Here is a 17,245-nt window from a genome sequence, read left to right as displayed (position 1 = left end):
TGCAGCGCTATGCTGATCATGATGCTTGCTGTCACACTGGAAGTTTAATGTTTTTTTAATATTGTTATCATTCTGAACCATACAATGCATTTATATAGTTTTCACTACGATATGCTTTAGATGGTTGCAAACCTAAATATTTTGAGCTATTCTCATGTTACAATAATGAACTTTATATATTATTATTCTTGTCTTTATTATTACTATTGGTTTTAACTGGAGCATAGCTCGGACATTGAATTGATTTCCGTATATGCGCAGAATGGGATACCTTCAATGATTAATTCAAAACTATCTTGGAATTCCAATGAATTAAGTAATACTTAGTCTTTGTTTTTGAAGTGTTTCTGAAGGATTTTTGACATGTATAGGTCCATTGACTTACAAGTCACATATTTTATTGCATATACTGTTTATATCTAAATATACTGACAGAACCTACTGATAAGTCAATGTCAGTCCGGGAATAATTATGATGCTATAGGTTTCATATAAGCCTGAGTGCTGTTTACCTTTCAGGTAATATTAAGAAATGTTTATTTAGAAAAATTCTTTATGGGATGTTCACATGAACTAACTACTTAAATATGTTTCCGCTACTTTAACATACGTTGAGGGATGTAGACCTTCAGCTTAATACGTAACACATTCCATAATTCACATTGCATCTAGTTTGATAATAAAGCTTAGCTTTATTGGAGAGAATCAGTTAATACAAATGTTTCTGAGAATTATGTAGATTGCACGATAATTATTTCAATGACAGGTTTTTGCTATGGAACTTTCTAATGCACATCAAAAAAATTTTAAATTACCGTGACGTTTTAGTCTTGAATTTGGATATAATTTTATTCTTTGATGTTTCCTCAAAGTTTCAAAATTTCTTTTGAGCTGAAACTTTATAATGGCTACAAGTTTTATAAAAGTGCTTCCTGAAGTGATTTAGTAACCATGGAGAAAGGTTTTATTCATTATGTGTCTATTATGTTTTGTTTTGTCCTTATGACTTTTGAAAGGATAGAGCAATTAATTAATCAGGCAGTGATGCCAATTTAGTGTTGGTTTTAATTGAATTATTTGTTGGCTTGCGCGCCAAAATGCCTTATAAAATAACTGTGGTTTTTAGTTTTAAATTACATCTGAAGAAGCGTAGTTAGCTACGCGAAAGCGCTTGTGTTTTATGTTTGAATAAAGAAATTCCATCTTTGAGATATTCCATCTCCTGTGGTGATTCCATCTGGATCTGCAATTATTATTATTATTATTATTATTATAATAAAAGGTTGTGTTGCTATATTTTTATTGCTAGAATAAAACTTATTTTACTATGTATTTCCTGAAGAATATGAAATCTGAAATTCAAATGCCTATCAATTTTACTTCTGACGGAACAAAAACAATTTTCAGCAGAGGCCCAGGGAGAAATACTATAGACACATTTATTTGTAAAATGGCAGGACACCAGAGCAAATCCACACAAACACAGGGATAAGATGCAGACGCCACACAGAAGACACTCCAGCCAAGAATCAAACCAGAAAACCTATAGCTGTGAGACAACAATACTGCCACTGCACCATCAAATATGTAAGGAATTAAACATTCAGAAACCTGAAGTCTGAAATTCAAATGCCTGTCAATTTTATATAACATTTGTTAATCAGGACAGTCTGACTTGGAACAAATAAACAATTTTTAGCAGAGGCCCAGGAAGAAATAATGCAGACATGTCTTTGTAACATGGGAGGACACAAAAGCAAACCCACACAAACACAGGGAGAAGATATAGACCCACACAAAGAAGGCACCCCAGCCAAGAATCAAACCTGAGAACCTACAGCTGTGAGGCAACAATGCTACCACTACACCATCAAATATCAAGCATTGCAATATTTACAAACCACAGATATTATAAGGAACAGATCAGATCAAATATGAGGCAAAAATCTGCAATTCTTTTACAAATGGTGGTGGGTAGGGAATTCAGGTCTTTAACACCCGCATACAAGTTACAGGGTTCAAGCCTGAGGTATTCCCTACCACACCACCATGAGTCTAACCACCAGTATATTGCACCTGGGGCGTTTTCACACACACACGCACACACACCTTGTAGCAAACCATCAATCCATGTCCTCACACTTACCTATAGCAAACCATCAATCCATGTCCACACACTTACCTGTAGCAAACCATCAATCCATGTCCACACACTTACCTGTAGCAAACCATCAATCCATGTCCACACACTTACCTGTAACAAACCATCAATCCATGTCCACACACTTACCTGCAGCAAAGCATCAATCCATGTCCACACACTTACCTGTAGCAAACCATCAATCCATGTCCACACACTTACCTGTAGCAAACCATCAATCCATGTCCACACACTTACCTGTAGCAAACCATCAATCCATGTCCACACACTTACCTGTAGCAAACCATCAATCCATGTCCACACACTTACCTGTAGTAAATCCCTGTCCACAAAACCACCATAAATCCTATGAAACACATCTTCCCCCGATGACCCTGCCCGTCGCGAGATCTTTCCCTGCAGCAAACTCCAATCCAGACCCGAGATCCTTACCCTGATGAACTTCTGACTGCTGATGTTGCAGTCTGACTCTGACACATTTTCCCAGCAAGTTCCAAGACAGTCTATGCAGTTTAAAACTGCATAGACTTCTGGGAACTCCATTCTTCATGTTTCCCAGTCAGGACTGCTGCTGAGACAATCTGCGCATGCTCCAGACTGTCTTAGCAGCAGTCTGGACTAGTGTGCATGCGCGAAAGTCCACGATTTTCTTAAATTTTATTTTTCTTTTTATTTCTTTATTTTTTTCTTTTTATTTCTTTATTTCATAGTTGAGGGGGCTGCAGTCCGGCAGTCCAATAGCACGGGCCACCCCTGTACAAAATCATACCCACAACTGTACAGATATGTCCAGAATGTCCAGTAAAGTGGCCCATATCTGTTACCTAACAACCTGTCCCCCTGGGGAATCAGTAGGATGATCCCAGACGTATAGGTAGCAAACAGGAAATACAACTGATTGACACACATCTATGAGAACAAAGCTGGCACACTAGCAACTCCCCAGTACTTTATGAGACTAAGAAGCCACGTATGTCCCATCTACACCCCAACTTGTCAAGGTGTGGTCAGAGTGTGTACAGTAACAGAGTGATATGTATGTGCATAATAGTAATGTGGAATCTGGTACTGTGTGTGGGAACATTCAGCTAGTGCTAATAAACATTTCTCCCATAGGTCTGTCAGATGCCAACACTGTGCAGAGAAATACAAGAATGATACCCAGTACTGGTACTGTTTACATTGGTATTGTATGGCAGTGCAACTGATGTGGTTGCTCTGAATAATGAGGTATTACACATTACTGTTGCCCACACTGTCCTAGAAAATATTACTGTCTAGGAGATCTGTATATGACTGTTGTAATACAAGGTCAGAATGCAAAAGCACAGGGGGATTAATAAGGCAGAAAGCAGATAGGAGATATACAGCAATAATCTATATAGTAGACACAACTGTGATGGACAGTGTTTAAGTTGTAGCAGACACAGCCATGGTATGAATCCTGGAAGTGGATGTAGGCTGCATACAGAATCATACCCCACAACTGTACAGATGAGGCCAGAATGTCCAGTATATGGGTCCATATCTGCTGCCTATCCCCCTGGTAAGTCTATGGGATGATCCCAGATGTTTAGCCAACAAACAGGGAATACAAGTGATTGTCAAACATCTATGAGAACAAACCTGTCATTGTAGCAACCCCCGAAACTGTAAGGAGAGTAATAAGCCAAACATGTTCTATCTACACCCCCATGTTGTCAAGCTGTGACCAGAGTATGTACAGTAACAAGAGTGAGATGTATGTGCATAATACTAATGTGTAATCTGGAAGTTTGTGTGACAACAGTCAGGTAGTGCTAACAAACATTGCTCCCACAAGTATGTCGGATACGAACACTGTGCTGAGAAATAAATACCATAATAACTGTACTGGTACTGTTCACTCTGGTATTGTAGGGAATTGTGAGTGTTTCAGTTTCTCTGAATAATAATGTATCACTGATCACTGTCACCCACACTATGCTACATAATATAACTCTGTAGGAAAGCATGTATATGTGTGTGTGTGTCAGGTCACTAAAGGTTGAAAAGGGCAATATTCTAGATATGTCCCAGCACACCTGCATGTGGTTAACACATGGCCAGAGTCTGTGCAGAAAGAGATGGATAGCTATGTATACAACATCAACTGGGAATCTGGGAGTATGTGTAGAAACAGTTAGTGTTAACAAACATTCCCTCCACAGGTATACCAGGTAAGAGGTGTATACTGCAGGTAAAACCAGTTCATGTATAATGATGATGACAGCCAAATCACTGCCCAAACTAAGGCTATAGGGTAGTGTAGTAAGACTTGTAAGGTACAGATAACAGCACTGACTAGGAGAGTAATGTGGACTACAGGAATATACTGGTTGTTAATTGACATCTCCCCCTCACCATATCTCCAGCAATAATCACCATACCCACCCCATCTGGTATGTAATGACACCTATGTTCTAATAATGTCCAGTTGTTTGACAAATATATTAATTGCTCCCATGCATGTGCTATAATAAAATATTCCAACATTGGTGGCATGGTGCCATCAATGTACTTGCATGATGTTCTTATTACCACTGTGGTCCCAGTGGGGTGGGTATGGTGATTATTGCTGGAGATATGGTGAGGGGGAGATGTCAATTGACAACTAGTATATTCCTGTAGTCCACATTACTCCTAGTCAGTGCTGTTATTTGTACCTTACAAGTCTTACTACACTACGTCAGCCTATTTGCTTCCCAAGTTCCATAGGAACACCCATGTTTCTTACCTCCCCAATAAGCTAACCCCACCCAAGTACTATAAATACTTAAAGATTTCATCCATTCAAACCATAAACATTTTAACAGGTGGAGATATTCATCCCAATCCTGGCCCACCCTCCCCAAATACCAATCTACAGAATCCATCATTTAATAATGCTACCTCTTCTTTAATAATTCAGAACTCTGTCAGTATAGCACATCTTAACATTCGTAGCATTAACAACAAAATTAGTCAACTGCATGCTCTCCTTCAGGTTTATCCATTTGATATCCTTTGCCTTTACTGACACTTGGCTAAAACCTTCCACTCATGACCTAGAAATAACCCCTCCTGGATATAATATACTAAGATATGACCGTACATCAAAAAAAGGTGGCAGTGTAGCTATCTTGTTCAAATCTGATCTTCTGGTTTCACTCTACGATGTATCACTCCCCTCAAATACCAATGCTGAGACCCTTACTATCAAACTCCAAATGAATAGCTCTAAAGCAATCTATATTATCTGCTCTTACATCCCTCCAGGAAATAATATTAGCACCCTAGAAAACATTCTCAATAGCCTTTTTACCCATTTACCACAATAAACAATTGTCTTAGGTGATTTTAATATAGACTGGACCTTATGTAATTCCTCCACCCCTAACACCCATATTAATCTATTTGGTTTCAATCAAATAATAAACTTCCCCACTAGAATCCACAAACCAAGTAGCAAAGAAACTACTCTTGACTGGATCCTTATAAATAGTCACTCAGATACCTATAAGGTAGGATCTCTCCCTGACGACATTAGTGATCACATTCTAACCTTTATCACTAAACAAAAGAAATATAGCCCAAAAAAGAACAGTTTTGTCACCTATCATTCTAAAAAACATTTCCATGCTGATAACTTTATTAATGAACTAAATGCATGTAACTGGTCATCTCTAAAACTACTTAATCTAGATGAAGCAATCTCTTACTTTAATTCTACTTTCCTTCAAATTCTAAATAACCATGCTCCTTTCCACTCCTCCAGAATCAGGACATAAATAGCCCCCTGGCTCACAAAACAAACCAAAGAAAAAATGTTTCTATGAAATAAAATATGGGCAAGATGGAGAACCTCTATAAGCTCTGTAGATCATCTATACTTTAAGCAACTAAGAAATGCTGTCAAAAAGGATATATTCTCAGACATAAAAAACTACTACTCCCACCTGCAACATTCACACTCTAATAATCCTAAAAAATTCTGGTCTGGCATTAATAAACTTCTCAAACCAGGGCATGCCACAGCTCCTTCGCCCTGCTCTATTCCTAGTAGTCATCCTCTGCAAATAGCGAATGCCTTTAACAATTACTTCACTGAAGCTATTCAAACTTGAACTCAAACTCTAGTTCCCATGTCCCCCACTCCTACACAATACACTAACAGTCCCTTTCCCTACCTTCATTTGCAACCTGTACCCATCTTCTTTATCTGCAAACTCCTTCAAAAACTCAAACCCTGCACTCCCTCTGCTGATTGCCTCCCAGCAGAATACCTTCAAATTGCAGCCAATCTCTGAAGCCTACATCCCCTCTATTTGGAAATTCTCACATATAATCCCTTTGCACAAAGGAGGTAAATTTACTGAAATCTCCAACTACCGTCCTATTGCTCTACTCTCTCCACTAGCCAAAATTACGGAAAAATGTATTCACCATCAGCTACTCCAGCACCTTCTCCAAAGCAACTTGCTTGCTAACTGCCAACATGGATTTAGGCCCTTTCATAGCACTACTTCTGCCCTTTTAACTTTTACTGATTGCATAAATAGGAATCGTAACAATAACTGTCTCTCAGCTGCTCTATTTATTGACCTTTCCAAAGCCTTTGATATGGTCAATCATAACCTACTTATCAATGTGCTAAAAGCCCAATCTCTTGACCCACAAGCAATCCTTTGGTTCAAATCTTATCTGGAAAACAGTCACAAGCAGTACTCTGGGACAATAATCTATCCACATACCTCCCAGTAAGCACTGGAGTTCCTCAAGGTTCTATCCTAGGCCCTCTTCTTTTCTCCATCTTTATTAATGATCTAAATATTGTTTTTCCACAATCCACCTGTATACAATACGCTGATGACTCTACTCTTATCTGTACTGCCAAGTCTTCTTCCTCTCTCCACACCCTTACACAAAATGTATTTAACACAGTTGAAAAATGGTTCACACAACGCTGCCTTCTTCTTAACCCTAAGAAAACTAAGCTACTACTCTTTACTCCCACCATAAAATCTCCTCAGTTCCACTTCACTATTACCTCTGACAATGGAACCTGCATTTCCCCTGATTCTACTGCTCAACTACTTGGCATAACTATTGACCATAACCTCAGCTTTGATGCCCATGTTAATAATATTATAAAAACTGTTAATAAAAAATTAGGCTCCCTGTATAGAATAAAACCCTTCCTTACACCTCTAGCTAAGAAATCCATAGCCCAGACTCACCTTACTTCCACCCTATTCTATGCTTCTGCCATTTACACCAATCTATCAAATCATAATCTCACCAAACTTGAAACTAGCTACAATAACATAACCAGATTTGCCACTGGCTCTCCATACAGAACTCATCACTGCTTCAACCTTAAACAACTCAGATGGTTAGAACTACAAAATCAACTACAATACAATCAACTTGTGATTGCACAAAAAATCCTGCACCATCCTACTAATACTCCCATCCTTACTAATATGATCTCCCCTTATAAAAATCTTTCAACACTACACTCAGCTAATAAACTTCTTAATACCAGCAACCCTTCTAATAACAAAGCAGGCGATTCCCTCTTCTCCAATGTTGTAGGTAGAATCTGGAACAAACTTCCTAATACACTCACCTCACTCTCATCCTCTCTAATCTTTAAAAAACACCTTAGAGACCACCTTAAAATACAGTGGCTTTGCCCCTGCTCAAAGCCTGATTGAATCTACTTTTCATCTCTCCCCTCCTCTGGTTCCTTCTCTCTTGCTTCCTTAACAATTACCCTCCCATATCTTATGAACAACACTATAAAAAGTTTCCAAATGTTCTAATGTTTTAGTTTTTGATTGACTTCACATGAACCCTACTAAAGCATTAAGGCTTGTTTATTTTTTACTTCTACTCTAATGAAACGTTACATTGTTCACGATTTTTTTTTCTTTTCATGTCTTATTTTGTAATGTGAAACTAATCATTTTTAGAATATTTTGAATGTATTAATTTACTCATGTTGAAGCTTTTCTCCTCGGGCCTCTACTGAAAAGGGATATGTATCCAGCTAGACTAGCCCGGTCAACAAATGTAAATAAATAAAAATAAATAAAAATAAATATATATGCATGTGTTCTGTTTGCTATGCAACTGTTCCGTATCTGGTGTCTAGGTTAATGGAAATATCTATGCATGCTGTTATACCTAACCCTGAAATGTGTTGACTATTACTAACCCACATATGATTATGAAATATAAACACTATAGCACATTTGAGAATGCCGGACCCAGCGGACCCACCTGCTCCACCTCAGCTGGCTGTGGCACCAGGTACCATCATGTCTGGGACCCAACCCGAGACCTCCCTGTCCGTTGGTCCTGCACCACCTTTGAGTGGAACTACTTCAGGGGATGGGGCTTGCCCCCCCTGGGAGTGGGCACGGATAGGAATCTGTCATTCATCGCCAGGTTGGGGTCAAGGTGCGTAGAGAGCTCAACCAGCAGCTTGGTGATCTTCTATGCCAGCTCAAGGGTCATGTGTCACAGCTAGAGCATCAGTCTGGCTCTGCAACTCAGCCTCCAACACAGCCACCATCGGGGCTGTGAAGGTGCAGTGGTGACTGCCCATGGGTGGGGACCTCAGTCCCACTGTTTCCAGTAGGGGGCTCATGAGCTTCCGATTTCCCAACACCCCTCCCCATCAAGATGTTTACTCTCCACATTTGTCATATACCACCCCTGAATGTGTCTTGTTTGTCTTGTCTGTTAACCTACCCAACCTACCTACCCAAATATACCAACTACCCCACCTAAGCATCCCAGTCTCACCTAAAAAATAAAAAGAGCAATCTGTTTCCAAAAAATTATCCTGCCCCATAAATAGCTGTCCATTTTGGACACATGTAATCTGGCCTAATTGGCTTCACAACATATTATTGTTGTCCTCACCCCTCTCTCAGGGGTTTGAGTGTCCAACTCTACCTTCAAATTCAGTGTATATATACACCGCAGTTGCTGTAGTAGAAATGGGCAGCTATGGACCTTCCCCAGACCCTTCCTGCACATCCCTAGCTATTTCCCCTACTGTCTTACCCGCTTTGTACCCCCTTTTCATCGCTTTCCTATCAATCCTTTTTTCTTTTAAAGAAATTAGCATGGGGGTAAGTGGGAGTAAGCACTTTTAAGAGTAGTAAGCAAGTTTCAGCCTGTTTGCTTGTGGGTAAGCAATGTCTACACTGGTTAAGCAATTTAGAAGCTAACTAAGTATAAGGAACTGTAACCGGAAGTTAGCAGTGCTTACCTCCACACAAACCCACTTACAACTGCTCAAAAGTGCCTTAATCACCCTGTATCCAATGGCCCTTGTTCTACCCATCAACACAATAAACAGCCTTTGCAAGGCTCAAACCCAGGACCATGCACACCATAGCGATTTACCACTAACCCATGTCAGATATACATAACCCTGATGTTTTCACAAACATATCATCCATCCCAGTCATTCAACAGTACAGGAAATGTATTTCAACATGTAGATGTATGTGGGTGTGTATGTATATATATCTATATATATATATATATATATATAGATATATATATATATATATATATATATATTAATATCTAAATAGATAAAACATATCCTATATATGTATATATATATATATATATATATATATATATATATATATATATATATATATATATATAAACATATATACATACAAATGCCTAGATCTATAGATATATATGTCCACATCTATATGTCTAAATAGATACAGCAAGTTTATATATATATATATATATATATATATATATATATATATATATATATATGTAAGAAGATATATATATCTATGTAGGTATATATGGACATAGTTATATTTATGTAAGCATATATATATATATATATATATATATATATATATATATATATATATATATAGGTATATATGGACATACATCTGTAGATAATGGGTAAATAACAAAAACCTATATGTCCACATGCACTGTTAATGGGGGTTGAGAGGCCCCAAACAATATATGTCTTGTACCAATATGTATACTCCCCCCCAGCCAAACACGTCTGCCCTGCAATACACTACAAAGTGTCGCAGATCCCATAACCAGGACTGGTTATACATATATATATATATATATATATATATATCTATATATATGTATATATATATATATATATATATATATATATATATATATATATATATATATAAGTACACATACACACGCAGAGATATGTATAGTAAGATACATATGTAGTAGGTGCACACAATATGGCACAGCCACTATTCCTACAGTTATCACCTTACCAAATGGAGACTTTATGAGCCACCCATACAAATGACAATCATTGCCTGCAACACATACCCACAGAGAAATCAAAGGATATAACACCACACACAGATTTTCATATATGGGAAAGCTTTATTTGTGTACTATTACAGTTGTATATGCCATGTGGTATAGCTGTTTAGAAACGGACATCCACATAAACTGAGTAATGCAACTGTGAAACAGTTATACTAATACAGTAGTTGGAAAAGTTAACAGATGTTGCTGTTCACGCCAAGGCCATCAAGTAGTACAATAGTAAAGACAGACTGGGGCACAGGATGCCAAACAATCAGCAGTAAGTAATGCAGATGTATAGTTCAGCAGCCTCTATCTACACCCTGTAGACAATCCCTAGAGGGTAAAGACCTCAGTTGACACAATGGGATGTAACTGTTACATAACAAGGTACAACTGACAGCATCACAAGCACACTAACAAACAGAACAGTTTGTATGGCAGGTGGCAGTAGGCCTGCATTTAACCAAGGTGGATTGTATGGCAATGTACATCCATATACCTTAAGGCAGCTCACCCCTGATGGTCTTCAGGACTTTGGGGTTTCAGGATTCTGTAATGCTCCCATATACATATATTTATATATAGATATATGTATATATAGATATATTTATATGTATATATAGATATATGTATATATAGCTATATATGTATGCACATCCTATGTGTACAGATATGCCTAGTTATGTTGGTATATATGTAGATATCAATAACTATATGTACATACATATCTATTCTGATATACCTACTACTGTCAATATATATGTAGATATCCATATGTATATGTGCATATGTATCTCTATCTGTATATGTGTAGACATATAATGCTTAGTATATTTATATATCTGGGTGTTTATTTGTATAGCTATGTACATATACATATACATATCCATCTATGCATGTCAATATGTATATGTGTATATCTGTATTGATATCTGGCTAATCATATGTACATATATCCTCACCATATGTTCTGAACATGGAGTGTAGACCTACCTCAGACTCTATAGTCCCAAGTTCTTAGTGTAAGGGGATGTCAGGTATGTATACCAGGTATATTTGTAGACTATTGCTACTGTAATAGGGAATGTCTTCACAGACATGGTGTGTGCGTGGGACGTCACATCTGCTTTTAACATGTGCGCCATTGGCTACTGACAGACATCAAAAAGGACATCATAGTGCAGTACCACTGCTAGCATGTAATGCTTCTGTGGACTACAGCAGGGATAATGGCCAATATATGTGGGCAGTCTGACACACTCTGGACTGTCCAGAGGTATACACATAACCCCTTAGTGCAAGACATGTGGACCATTCCTGACAATGTGGATGTTAACAGCCATGTAGATGGGTATAACACGTAACTACTGGTATACATGTGCCCCCACAGGTTATGCATTCACACATCCCTGCCTGTCCTGTCACATACTAATCACTGGTGTAGAAGTGCCATGGCCACATACTACCCACTAGATATTGACATACATCTGTACAGCATCCCACTGCTCTGTCTGACATACATGACTGTTATGGTGGCCTGGCAGCAGTACATCTGGAAAGTATCTAGACATTACATCTCACTGGGTAAGTACACTTAGCTGCTAAACATGTAACAAAGTACTGTGCAGGCTACAGGCAGACTGACTCAACACTGGCCTACATTTCCTATGGTGGAATGCACATGTACCTGCATATATAGCAGGCTCTGCAGGCATGCCACAGCACAGAGCAACATACATGTGTGTGAAAGTGCATAACCACAACCAATGAGAACACAGCCACATATGGTATGCTAGCGTATTATTACAGTATATGGACTATCTGTTCAACACCAACCTCATATGTGCCACTCACACACTATCCCTACATATACTGGGCTGCAACACAGTGTTCTCCGATGCCTGTCTGTGGTATGGGACATGTGTGTGCATGGCCCTATAAACATGTCAGCTGATAAGGTAGCATGCAGTGGAGCAGCATTTAACATCAGATAGAACAGGACCAAGAACAATGACATCTACCACAGTCTGTAGACAGGCCAAGGTACATATTAACAATACACACTGCCAACAGTCAACATAAGTACACAGACCTCAGTACTGTACACACAACCACAGAATGTCCAGATTATGTCATCAAATATAACCCTTCTATACATATCATGTGTAGCAGTCTGATATCTCACTGGCTTGTTATCAGATATGATGTCACTAATTATGGTGTACAGCATATATGCACCCCTTACCTGCATGACATATGTACAAAGGTTGACAGGGTTGTGACTGGAGGCACATACACTGGGCCAATATTAACATGTTGCTGTGATAATCTCATGCATTTACTGTTGTAACTGGGTTTGTTGCAGCATATGTTCAATGAGGGATATGATGTCAGTAACTCTCATGGCTATCACCATCTACAGACTGCAATCCTCATACTACCTTTTGCAGTTCACAGATAGGTGCTCTGTGGGTAACACCTAAAACAAAAGGCACCACACACTGGCCAGTCTGCAGATGACCTACAGATGGGTGTTCCCTCATAAACATAGCACTGACATGGCAGGTATGAAAACATGTAGGACAGCCATATCCACACATACCCTGTTAAATCAACATTAATCCAAATGCAGTATAGCAGCACTTACTGTCTGTAGTCAGGTCAGGCACATCCCCCTCCTGTGTGTTGGCCTGTTTCCACAGTGTATGTTGTTAGAGGTAAATCCCCATATCATCTGATATGCTGTTTGCCAAAAAACAGATCGAGTTCCTGCTCACAGTGAATGAAAGGCCCAACAGCAACATGATGTTCCTAGATATTGGGTGTGTGTTTCCATGCAATTGGCTATGGGAATGTTACCACAGTTTTTCCACATGCAACTAGCCAGAGGAGGGCTACAATTCGTGCAGAGGCCATCAGATGATCCTGAGCATCACTTAAAATACACATGCTGCTGCCTAAGCAATGCAGGTGTATGTCTCCACATCCACCAGAGAGGGAGTGAGAGAGGCAGACAGAAGCACAGAAAAAACAGGGAGGGGTGGGAGAGTAAAACTTAAGCATGTTTGTGTCACACACCTACCAGTACAGGGTATCAAACCCCTGACGACCATGTAGTGCTATCACATGTCCATGCAGTTAATGGATGCACCACATAGGTTACTTGTTGATCAGCACTCAGAATGTATATGTGATGGTGAGTGACATCTGCAACAGAGATATGGTAGCTATGTGGTAGGTGTAGTACATGTGCCTGTCCACATGAACAGGTGGCAGTGTCAACACAGCCACACTCTCACAGTGATGCACACACATTGACACACTTGGCAGGGCTAGGAATATAACTCGTCACTAGTGGGGTTGCCACAGCACAGTACTGTGCATGTATCACATGCACCACAGGGGTCATACGGAGGCTATATGTGCAAAGGGTATATGGAATTATCTGACATCAGACAGCATGCTTCAGTATACCAATGGGGGTTGTAGTTATTGTGAATGTGGTCATACGCATCATACACTACACACACACACACACAGACATGGGTGCCTGTTCTGACATGCATGGGTGCACCTCTTCATGAGTGTGTTGTGGTCGATGGTGCCAGATGGCTATATAAAGCTAGGTGATGGGTATACCTTGGCATCAGGCCACATGACAATGGTCTGCAATGTGGATCAGGGGTGTAGTGTCTGGAGTTGCCCACACAGGTGGGTATTGTATTCACCATCCACTCACCTGTGTGCCTACTGCATGTGGCAATGCTGTGCATTGCTTGCCATGTTTATGTTCCTTAGTCCATGATATGGGCAGTGTCTGGGATGTGCACACCTCCCACATTCATGTAAAGTGACATGTGGAATTGTACCTGGGGTGTCTGGCCCATGTTGTGTACACAAAGTGTTATCATCAGATATGCCAGTCCTGGCCTAATGTGGCCGGAACTGTTAATCGAAAGCAGGTTGACCCTGCACCTACACTGACAGTATGATACCGGTATTCCTTGGTGTCAGTGGCATCTGTCCATACAGGGCTTGTATTTCAGGCATAGTATGTCCTTTGTGGGTCACATTTGATGGCACCACAGGTGTTGCAGGTGTCCAGTGGGGAACATGGGGTAGGTGTACTGTCAGCCTGTACATGCCTATTGGACTGATGGACAGGGTGCCATGCCCTCTGTAGCCCACTTCATTCACACCATGATTACTATCAGTGAGCAATATGCATGGTACTACCAACATAGCGGCTGTTGCCTAGCCAAGTGTGTGTGTGTGTGTATGAGACATGGGTAGAAAGTGTTCCCTAGGTAATACAAGGGTTGTTAACATTGTTCATCTGGTATTGATGTCACATTTAGGGGTATGGATTTACACCCCAGCCTCTCTGTGATTTCACATGTATTATCCCTGTACGGTGGACAGTGTGATATATACTTGGCCCACCATATAAGAAGTTTGCAAAACCCACTCCATATTGAGTCCATTTGTTGCACACTCACAACCACCTCCACACAGGATATGAATGACAAACACAGACACACACACACACATACACACACACACACACACACACACACACACACACACACACACACACACACACACAGGCATGCACGCGCACACACACATGCACACACAGGCGCGCACACACACACACACACACACACACACACACACACACACACACACACACACACACACACACACACACACACGCACACACCTGCCATGTCTGGGATTAGAACTCCTACCTAATTACTATATTACACTACAGCACTACACTGCTATAGGATGCGCTGTGGAGATTACTGGAGTACTCCTTCCCCAAAGGTGTATTTCACAGTGAATGACATCAGCAGGAATGCCAAAGTAAGGCATTTGAATTGTACCCAGAGTGACTAACCTAAAATGCATTGCTCCCTATGCAGACATAGAAACACACACAAAACATCCACAACTGCCATGTGTGGGAATAGAACCCCTTCCAGAGTTCTATATCACATGACAGCATGATGCTGTTATAGGACACACCACAGGGATTGCTGGAGCACCCCTTCCCCAAAGGTGCATTTTACAGTGAATGACATCAGCAGGATTGCCAGCGTAGGGCATTTGAATTGTACTGAGTGTGACTAGCCTAAAATGCATTGCTCTTTACACAATTGCCAAGTCTGGGATTAGAACTCCTACTTAACTCTTTTATCACACTACAGCTGTACACAGTTATGGAATGCACTATGGAGATTACTGGGCTACAACCTTCTCAGAGGTGCATTTCTAGGTGGATGACATCAGCAGCCTTACCAAAGTAGAGTATTTGGATTGTAGGGAGTGTGACTACCCTAAAAAGCATTGCTCTCTACACAGACAGAGACAGACGGACAGATACACACACTTGCCATGTCTGGGATTGGAACTCCTACCTAACTAGTTTATCACCCTACAACAGTACACAGTTATAGGATGTGCCACGGAGATTACTAGGCTACAACTCTCCCAAAGGTGTATTTCACGGTGAATGACCTCAGCAGGCTTGTCATAATAGGGCTATGGGAAGGGCAGTGTGTGTGCATGGGTCATAACCCATTCATCTAGAGGTTGACTCACCACATGCGGGCACACACAGGGTCATATTTCACAGGTACGTGTATACAGCTGCTAGATGACTACTTGCTTGTACAATCATGCTGCACAGCTAGCACTTGCACCACATAGTCTGTAATGCTGACAGATACTGGTGGCTAGTATCTACAGTGAGTGACATCTGAACCTCATGTGGTTGTGGCCCTTTGGCTGTGTGCTGGGTGGGACAGGCCTGGATGGCTCCTTGTCACAGTCACCCTCTTCCACACATCTATGTACATCTACATTTGGCTTATTATAGTGTGTTGTCCTTAGATACATGTCTGTATTCCTATCCATTTTGTGTGCAAAGCATGAGTGGTGCATACTGAGGAGTGTCTGCACTAACATCTGTGACTGCCAGATATGTCTGGTCCACTTGTGTTTGCAGACATGGCCTTCATTTGTTGTGTGAGCATGCCCAATATGATCTTTCAGTATGTTGCTGACTGACATTGCCTTCATTTCTCTAAGTGTATGAACATGCCCAGTATGCCCATCTGTACTGAATGTGTGGATCAAGTCCAGGTAGTTTGCACTGCAGTGCAGACCTTTGTGTCGTACACCTACAGGTAACATACTGTTTCTGCAGAGTATCCGTCGATCATTTGGCATTGACAGTTACTACATTTCTACATAGGATGGGGGGGCATAACTGATTATTTCTACATTTCTAAACAGGATTGGGGGGGCACACCTGACTGTTACTACATTTCTACATAAGATGGGGGGCACATCTGACTATTTCTATATGTCTACATAGGATTGGGGGGCATACCTGAATGTTATTACAATACTACATAGGATGGGGTGTCACACCTGACACTTGTACACATTTGCTATGTTTCATAGTTTCATAGTTTAGTACTAGGCTATCTGCCCTGGGGCATTTGCAAGCCTAGCCCTAGAGATGTGGCTTTCGCCACTCCATGTAGTGGTACTAAGGTGTATAGAATAAATTTAGAATACTGTGCTTTTGTCTAGTAATGACACATTGAAGACCCCCTTACTTATTAAAATTAGTTTACTGTGCCTCTGTCAAGTAGCAACACAGGGGTGACCCCCGGGGTAAACCTACGATCTCCCATCCACTCATCAAGATTT

This window comes from Protopterus annectens, chromosome 3.part0, assembly GCF_019279795.1.
Source record: "Protopterus annectens isolate FY-2018-M chromosome 3.part0, PAN1.0, whole genome shotgun sequence".
NCBI classification, from domain to species: Eukaryota; Metazoa; Chordata; order Ceratodontiformes; family Protopteridae; genus Protopterus; species Protopterus annectens.
This window is presented reverse-complemented; position numbering follows the sequence as displayed.